This window comes from Ruditapes philippinarum, unplaced genomic scaffold, assembly GCF_026571515.1.
Source record: "Ruditapes philippinarum isolate M1 unplaced genomic scaffold, ASM2657151v2 ctg2953_1_1_1_1, whole genome shotgun sequence".
NCBI classification, from domain to species: Eukaryota; Metazoa; Mollusca; class Bivalvia; order Venerida; family Veneridae; genus Ruditapes; species Ruditapes philippinarum.
In genome coordinates, this window is record NW_026862629.1 from 46,267 (window position 1) to 56,751 (window position 10,485).

Consider the following 10,485-nt stretch of genomic DNA (forward strand, 5'->3'; position numbering starts at 1 on the left):
TGTGAGAAGGGCTTAAGAGCTTATTTACAAAATATCTTAAGCCATTTCCTTGGAGAACATTTAGTCAGAATGCTTGACCCTAGTAGACTCAAATCCAATATAAATGACCATCGACGTTTATTACAGAGAACCAACAGTGTTATCTCGATAAAATATTGGTGCAGAACTATAAATTTTTGTCCTGGGGTTCTCTAGTTTGTAATTTAAAATGAAAAACGGACTCAACTTTTCCCTTATTATTTTTCAAATGAATATGTATCCTGATTTTAACATAATATTGTAAAGTCCTTAAATAAATAATTTTGAAATGCTTAACGTCTAAAAAAAATATGTAAATGCTTTCTCAATACAAACTAGATAAAATAGTTCAAAAGTACTACAAAAACCTTTCTTGCGTGAAATTCTCAAAAATGTTCTTTAATAACTTCATTTTAAAACTTTATACAATGTGGACATGTTACGAAGTTTTTAAAGCACACTTTTTCCTTTTAGATAACATTTATGTCAGGTTTGGTAATACCTAATTCACACAGATTTCTATCGGAACTAATTGTGGACCCCTGGTCGCCGATTTAATTTTGTATTGCTATGAAAGAGGCTTTATGTTGAGCCTGTCTCCAGATACACAAGAATTTATGGTGGCATTTGATAGCACTTCTCGATACCTTGATGATATACTTTTTAATTTAGATAATATTTATTCAGATTAAACAAATCTAATGTCTATCAAACTGATCTTTAGCTGAATTAAAAGAATTCTTGAAATTTTAGTACTTTATTTTTGGATCTTCATGTTACAGTCAGTAACAAAATTATTCATACGAAATTTTATAATAAGAGAGAAGACTCTGAGTTTGGAATAGTAAATTATCCATATACGTACACCGTGCAATATCTTATGGGGTATATGTATCTTAGTTAATACAATGCATTAGATCTTGTAGCACGTAAACGATTTTAACCAACGGAATAGTTGCATTGCTAGCACGAACGTATATGCCTGTGGCATAACTATAAGTATATCATACTTTGGAATGTTAATACTTGTTGATTCACCTAAATCATTTATCATGTCATTTAGTTGATATTTGTTGACATGTGTACCTAATAAACTACCTGAAATAAATTTTAAGAAGATAGCGGGCCTACCCCCACTGTTTTAAAATGGTGATAAACATGTCATAAGCGGGAAAGATTGCTTAACTTTGATTTACTCGAGATTTTATAATTTAACCCGTAATGACACGGCAGTAATTTTGTTTGTCACGAGTTTACTTTGTTTCCTGTAGATAAAATATTCAACCTATCAAGCGATTTACGTAATCAGCCATTGATTTATTGTTTTTACATACTTTCATTTAGAAATGCATGTAAACCATTCAAATGTTAATACTGTACCAGTAGATGTATTTTAGTAAGTTCAGTCGGTAGTATATAACCAGAAACACAAGCGCATGAATGAACATTTTACATTTCTGTCACTTCTATTAAACTCGTTTACGTGCTACAAGATCTAATGCACTGTATTAACTAAGATACATATACCCCATAAGATGTTGCACGGTGTACGTATACGGATAATTTACTATTCCAAACTCAGAGTCTTCTCTCTTATCATAAAATGTCGTATGAATAATTTTGTTACTGACTGTAACATGAAGATCCAAAAATAAAGTACTAAAATTTCAAGAATTCTTTTAATTCAGCTAAAGATCAGTTTGATAGATATTAGATTTGTTTGATCTGAATAAATATTATCTAAATTAAAATGTATATCATCAAGGTATCGAGAAGTGCTATCAAATGTCACCATAAATTCTTGTGTATCTGGAGACAGGCTCAACATAAAGCCTCTTTCATAGCAATACAAAAACAAATCGGCGACCAGGGGTTCACAATTAGTTCCGATAGAAATATGTGTGAATTAGGTATAACCAAACCTGACATAAATGTTATCTAAAAGGAAAAAGTGTGCTTTAAAAACTTCGTAACATGTCCACATAGTATAAAGTTTTAAAATGAAGTTATTAAAGAACATTTTTGAGAATTTCACGCAAGAAAGGTTTTTGTAGTACTTTTGAACTATTTTATCTAGTTTGTATCGAGAAAGCATTTACATATTTTTTAGACGTTAAGCATTTCAAAATTATTTATTTAAGGACTTTACAATATTATGTTAAATTCAGGATACATATTTATTTGAAAAATAATAAGGGAAAAGTTGAGTCCGTTTTTCATTTTAAATTACAAACTAGAGAACCCCAGGACAAAAATTTATAGTTCTGCACCAATATTTTATCGAGATAACACTGTTGGTTCTCTGTAATAAACGTCGATGGTCATTTATATTGGATTTGAGCCTACTAGGGTCAAGCATTCTGACTAAATGTTCTCCAAGGAAATGGCTTAAGATATATTTTGTAAATAAGCTCTTAAGCCCTTCTCACATGTTTGTTTGGTTGATATGGTTTTATGTCTCACCGACACAGCATTGGTCAGTTGGCGACGTTCCAGCTTTAAATGGTAGCAAAATACCTCAGGTATCCTTCGTGCATTATATTTCAAGCACAAACGGGCACCTGTGTAGAACCACCGACGTTCCGTCAGCTAGCTGGATAGTTTCGTCACATGAAATAATCCAAAGTCTGCCGTGAATTGAACTGACAACGGTGAAGTGGCAAGTGGTTTGAAGTCAAAGACATAAACCACTTAGCCACGGACACCCCGGTCTCCTCACATGTAATCGGTTATAAAGAGGTTGTCTGAAAGCTTTACAGCTATAGCATGTCTAAGCACACATGCAGGACGACTGTTTATTTGTACTTATGGGTTTCGTAATGTCTTTTTTTGCATACCAGGAAATATAAAAAATTCTACTTTGAAACTTTTAAAGATATTAAGATATTTGTTGATATTTCAGGTCCACATTTACCTGCAACTCTTGATTCCCTTGTTTTTAATATAAGTGAATGACTTGTCATCTGCTGTCAAACATAAGTTGTAACCTTGACTTTAAATAGACCTTGACCTTGACCGTCAAGATTAAACTAACCAGATTCTCTTACTTTTTTGCAAAAGCAATGATATTTCTACTTAGATATCAGGGACGGCACAATATTTTACAGCTGCCACATTTTAACATTTACAAATTACCGATAATGTGATTATGATAAGTATTTCGCATTTGTTTTCAAATAAAATTGAAAATGTTTACTCTTTATACGAAGGTTGATTGATATATTTGCCGACTTGTTTTATAACTGAAACCGGATTAGAAAGCAAAACAATATACATCACATGAAATGTTGACTCAACACTAAAAGAATGCTTGAATATTACTTATATACTATCAACAATGAAGTTTTCATATAACGTCGAACGACAGTACTATGTATTACATGAAGCATGCTGGCGTTACCCGATGTCCAGCTTTATGTCGTCTTTAGTTTTAAGTGCAACAAATTTGCGTTAAAGGTGATTGAGTATGAATAATCAATTTAGAATATGTGAAATAACGGCTTGCTTTAAGTCACCAACCGTGGCTGCTATAGATACTGTTTATTCTTCTTAAGTATCAAATACTCATTCACCTACCTAATAATCGTGTGATTTGATGAAGAATAAAACATGTATTAAGAAATGCCTCGACTTTATCAATAAACCCTGCTATTTATCATCTTTGATATAATTTTTTGTGAATTGGAAATACAATAGCCAATGGTATTTTTGGAAGTTTCTAAAATTTCAGGTTAGTAATCTACAACATGAAAGCATATGCTTTATGTTCCCCATAAATTTTAACAGTTACCAAAAGTTGGTGAAATATATTTTTTTGTAAATTATTTTCTGAGTGAGATGTTTTTCTACTGTTAATGCGTGCTATGTATTTATAGATTTCTTTTCATAGATAGGAGAGAAGGGAGATGGTCACAACTTTATAGTAGACCAAACTAGTCGATATTTTTAATAAAATGACCAGCGAAATTTTCGTTTCGGAATTCTGACACCCCGGTAATAATTATGTTGCTAAAGAGACTCATAATATGTAAATGGTGTGTAGAATAATGTACAGAATTATTATCAAAGAGACTTGACAGAAATTAGATTGAACACTACCGAACTATTGAAAAAATATTTATTACGCACCGAGTGGTGTACATTGCTGTTTATACATGGAAGTCTTTCGGCTGAAGGCCATCTAAATCGGTATGACCACCTTTACAACCAACAGGGAAGAACTGAATATATAAAAAAAATCATTGGTCATTTTCACACAACAAATTGAAATCTGGAAATCTAAAATGTAAAGGAAAGTTCTTGTTATGCTAAAATTAAATGTAAAGGATAGTCCTCCCCATTAATGAAATGTAGATTATGGTTCCTACGTAAAATGAACAAGTAATTCTTTTAACTTTATAGTTGAGTTGCTATTTTCATTTAATATCTGCTTATACACAATTTTCTCCTACAAAGCACTTAACGCTGAGTTTAGATCCCATTATATATTCTAGTTTAAACAGTTTATTTTACTAAAGTATTCTATTTACCTTGAAACACTTTCCCTGTACAGATGACTATTCATATCTCTCAGATATTCGGATTTATCTTGCCTTTTTAAATAACCTTCTAACAAAATGGCGGCTAGGCGTTTTCGTCTTGCCCGGACTAAACCTCGTACCTTCCGGGAACGGTATGTTCCGGATTACGGTTACACTACCATACTTAACTACACACCCCCCGACTTTAAAGATGAAGTCCTCTCACTGGAACGCAAAAACACTAGATTAATGTCCACTCCTGGGTTTCAAACAAGTACCCACAAAACCGCCTTTACAGGCTTGGCCTGTAAACACAGATTATCAGTGGGCAGGCATTGGCCTGTCACAATAATCTGCCAAATGCCTATCTGACAAGTTTTTGACAGATAGCTTAACTGGATAACTGATATCTTAGATATCTTACCTTCATTGGCACTATTTGTCAGTGGCCAGCGTCCAGTTCCTAAGCCGATTGTAGCTTACACCTCCATACCAAACCCACCCGAGTTTTGACCACAGATTTATGGAGCTTATTGTCACATTACAGCAGCCACATTAACACAGAACAAGAAATCAACAAACTTAAAATTGCACTTTTGTACTTGTTAATATCCAAGGCTTTTGCTGTTTCCCAATCAGATCGCCAGAAAGGCACCAACAGCTGCTTTACCTGTAACCTCAGCTTTCCCTCCTGGTATCTTCATAATCTGTTGCGCCAACCTGCCCCTGACCATCAATCATCATGCTGCAAATGCATTTTCACGTGTCGTCACGTGACTTGCACTATGCTTACCCCTGTCATACCAGAGGAACATCTTCTTAAACCTGGCTTTTGTCACTGCAACACCCCAAAACCACCTGATGTATATCCTTACTCATCTGAACCATTCTACTTATTGGGAATCTTACCTTTAGTATCGCCTATGTCCCTCAATAGAACTTGGTCTATTTATAGGTACTGTTCCTTAATCAGCCAGTCGGACTTGAGCTATGGACCTACTAAAATTACTTAATGACTTTGGCAATACTAAAAACCCAGCACTAGCTCTTGGAACTAGCACTGTTGGCGGAAGTTACTCTACAGCTTCTCATGGAAGTTGTTCCACTACTCAAAACTTTGCCCTTTTTCCCATTCCACCATAACAACATTGATTTGTATTCTCAATATCTGCTCACAATCTTACAGCATCTTCAAACACACTTAACTTTAGCACCATTGACCTGACTCTGTGCCATTTGCGACCCTTGTGACCTTGGAATTACCGACGATACACACTTAACTTTAGCACCATTGACCCGACTCTGTGCCATTTGCGACCCTTGTGACCTTGGAATTACCGACGATACAATGGATCCACAAATCTCTTCCAGATTATCAGCATTACTGCGATGATACCTTATGACTTTTTATGCCCCCGCCATGTAATGGCCGGGGCATATAGTGTTACCCTGTACCGTCATTCCGTCCTTCCGTCATTCTGTCATTCCGTCATCATCAGTTTCCGTTCATCATCTTAAGAACGGTTGCACACATTCAACTCAAATTTGACATATGGATATGTCATGAGAAAATACAGGTCAAGTTCGAATTTGGTCATGGTTCGATGATTTTTGGCAGAGTTATGCCCCTTTTACTTTGAAAATAATATGAAATTTCAGTTTCCGTTCATTATCTCCCCAACGGTACAACATATTCAACTCAAACTTGACATATAGATGCGTCAAAGGAATGCGCAGGTCAAGTTCAAATGTGGTCATGGTTCAATGATTTTTGGCAGAGTTATACCCCTTTCACTTTGAAAGTAATTTGAAATTTTCAGTTTCCGTTTATTGTCTCCCCAATGGTACAACACATTCAACTCAAATTTGACATATGTATATGTTTTTAGAATGCCCTGGCTAAGTTCGAATTTGTTCATTGTTCAATGATTTTTGGCAGAGTAATGCCCCTTTCACTTTGAAATTAATATGAAATTTACAGTTTCTGTTCATTATCTACCCAACAGTGTTACATATTCAACTCAAATTTGATATATGGATATGTCAAAGGAATGGGCAGGTCAAGTTGGAATTTGATCATGGTTCGATGATTTTTTGGCAGAGTTATGTCCCTTTCACTTTGAAAATAATATAGATACATCTTAGGAATAAGCTGTTTAAGTTTGAATTTGGTCGTGGTTCAATGATTTTGGACAAACTTATCTTTCTTGAATATTGGAAAAATTTTGAACTTTCAGTTTCAGCACTCATACTTTTGTGGAAATGTATGTAGCCATTATTTTGGCTACAAATATGAAATATGCTATTTTCAAAAGGTTAAGACTGAATAATTTCAGTGCCTTGAACATTGTATGGAAATGGTTTGTGTTAACATTGAAAAGTTTTAAGGGCTTTGAACTTAAAATGAAAACAATCATTTGTGCAAACAAATTTGGAACTAAATATTATAACATCTGAAATTTTGGCTGCATGCGGGGGCATCCGTGGCATGATGACACATTTCTAGTTCAGAATTACTTCAGAATAGTACTTGGCGGTGACAGTTTGACCTTTTGGCATGAAATGAGTAAGTATCATTCCTCGTTAATCCAAAAAGGCAACAAGCATGTCTTTGCCAGCCGAAGGAGACAGCTTAAACATTTAAGGAGGTGGGGAAGCAGCTCGTTTCAACTGCTTTGACTGAGCTTTTGTCTCAGGTTCGGAATAATGAACCCACATCTCATCTCCAGTGATAATGCGGTTCAAAAACTTATCTCCTTCACGATTAAAACGACTTAAATGTTCTTTTGCATTGGTTACTCTGGTTGCCTTTTGATCAGCGGACAGCTTTCTAGGCACCCACCTGGCACTTACCTTGCTCATGCCTAGGTGTTCGTGTAAAATCTTGTGTGCCGATGCCTTACCGATGCTAAACTTGTTGGCTACCTCCTCCAAAGTTACTCGACGATTTTGTTGACAAAAGCTTTAACATTTGCTACCATTGTTGGGGTCACCGCCTCAGCTGCCCGCCTAGTCCTAGGCCTGTCCACAAACACTTGGTTCTGCCTTCACGGAAACTGAGAAACCCAGTTTAGAAGTTGAAACGTGATACACATTATCTAAAATCTTTCTTTTAAGCCTCTGAAAGATGTGGCATGGGCTTTTCACCTCTGCAACCAAAACTTATTACAGAGCGTTGTTCCTCTAACAAAGAGTCCATGATAGACGAAACACCTATCATATATCAGAGGGCAAAATACTGTGTATACACAACTATCATTGAAAATAAACTGACCACGTTATTGGCGAATAAATGTTTTTTCACCAATATATAATGTGTGTATATAGCTGCACGTGGAAAGAGAGGAGCATGAAAAGTCCGGATATTTTCTAACCGTGCATCGTATTTTTTTTATCATAGATATAGATGTTTGCATTTATTTAAGATAAAACGTGGCCTTATTAAAGGTAGTTATAATGCCTTTAATTTAAGTTCCACTTATATCAACGTGATCATTTGTTTCCTTTTGAATCTCTTTTATTACGGAATCATTAATTATATAAGAGTACTTTCTCGACGTTGAGTCGAATTTGTGTATATATAGAAGTATGTGATACGTAGGTCATACGTAATACTATTATTATTCTTGTATTAATCGTGACAGGTTGACTTTTTCAGAAATAATTAATACATCTTAAAACTGCATACACATCTATTTTAAAAGTAAACAACAACAACAACCGAACATAAAGGCAAAATATATGAATATAGACACAAATGTCCAGCCTCATATTGCGTTGGATATATTTTTTGCCTTAGAGTATATTACTAATTATGAAATGAAACAAGCCAAAACAATCACTGTAAAAGATTTCAAAAAATTACATCTGCGTCGTATTTCACCTGCGTAGTATCATTTCGTACAAATCATTATTTTTTAGAAAATAAGCATCTGTTTTAAATGAATTTTTAGTAAATGATGCAACATTATATTTTGAATTGTGTGGTAAACTCTGGAATGAGTATATAACTGATTTGAAGGTGAACAATATGGATAAATCAATATGAACTGTTTTGTTTCCTTTATTCCTTGATGTGTTTCATTTGCCTTTTGCTACTTTTGGCTTAAGTCCCTTTGGAATTTCAAATTTCTTTAACAGTTACACAATGTTATTGTGTTCTAAAAATATCTTTAAAATTTTATGTTTATTCCACAATTTATCATGCTTAATGCTCTTGATGATCTCTTACTTGAGTATTTTTTGAGTTGGCCTGAGATGACTCACAATTTCCTTGACTAGACATTGCAACTCAAATAATATCGGCGAGGTGTTATGCTTTTGATAAAAATTTCCTTGAAAATATTGGGCAGTCGTTTAATACATAATATTACATTCATGATTTTCTTTCTCACCGGTAACAGTTATTGAATTGCTTTGTTGCTGATGTGACTCTTAGCTGGTAATTTTTGTTTGATTTGAGATTGGCTTACATCATCATTCGGCGTACAATCGATATACTAATTAACGTTCATAAGTCGTTTATCTCGTTGTTTCGGTTGTGCGGTAAATGTGAAAACTTTTTCCAGCCTTAGATAAAGGAGATGTCTGACTATTTGGATGCAGTGATCAATAACTTGATCGCTTTTCATGTATTTTGCAGTGTTCACTGGAAAATTCCAGGAAATATCTTTTCGTTTTGTTTACTTAAGTCTCTTTTTATTGTCCACATTTTCATCAGGTCGTTGATTTTCTTGCATTATATTTCCTGGTATTTTCCTTTGGATTTAAGTAGTGTGCAAAGTCTCGGATTGTTTGACTCTTGGAATATTCTTGACTTATTGGTGTTTATTATCACCTCAGTCTGTCATCTTTTATATACTAGCTTCTTGTATATAATATTAAATCGTTTGTTACATTTTGTCCCATTGACTATTGTTTTGTGTTGGCAGTTAAGAAGGAATAATTTGAAATTAATTTACTAATAATAAAACAGTTACCATTGAAATGATGCCAGGTGAAGGTACGCTACCTTATAATCCAGATGTTAATAGTAGCTGACTAATAGAGAGTCAATATATTACAGATCCTGTCTACATTACAGTCTTGATTGATATGTCAAAATCCGATCACAATCACACAGATTAATACATTTTGGAATCAAATCAAGCTCAAATATTTGACTGGCCCATCATTGCCGTCAATACAAAAATATTTAAGCACGATCAGAGCATCCGCCGCAATATCGAAACATGTTTTGAAATTTGGCCCTTTGAATCTTTTTTAAAGCCTGGCACTTTTTTACTCTTTCAAGTTTTTCAATGCTATTAGCACACGATATCCAACGCTAAACGTAATCTTACAATCCGTTTAAATTGTCCCAATTTTGATCAAGATTTAACTAGTGATCAGGCGTATAAGACGTATTTTAATCAGAGGTTAATATTCACTCAAGTTGAAAAATTATCAACTATGTCAACAGGTCAGATGTGAACGTAGAAAAAAGTTCACAGACTTACACTCGCCGATAACATGTGCTGATATATTTGAAGTAAACCTTAACTTAAAACATGTATTAAACAAATCAGAATCCAGTATAATAGATAACAATACACATGTTTTTATACCAACTGTCTGCTCGTGAGGACCGATGAAGAATTAGCCATTAAATTAATGTTATAATCATCTATAATATACTTGCATTATGCAAAAGGCAAGTTAAGAGGCATATATATTTGCATGTATAGTTTTGTAAAATACCTATACAAAAGTTTATACTCATGACTATAGATCAATTAAGTGGATACTCAGTAAACACAAATTAAGACTGAAAAACTAATTTAAAATTATTGTATATGGCTTCATGTTCTATATATCAAATATTCTGTATGTAGCTTACAGATATTGGTAAAAGACAACATAAATAATGTGGCAACTGGTATCCTCTTTTTATCAATGGGGCAGGAAT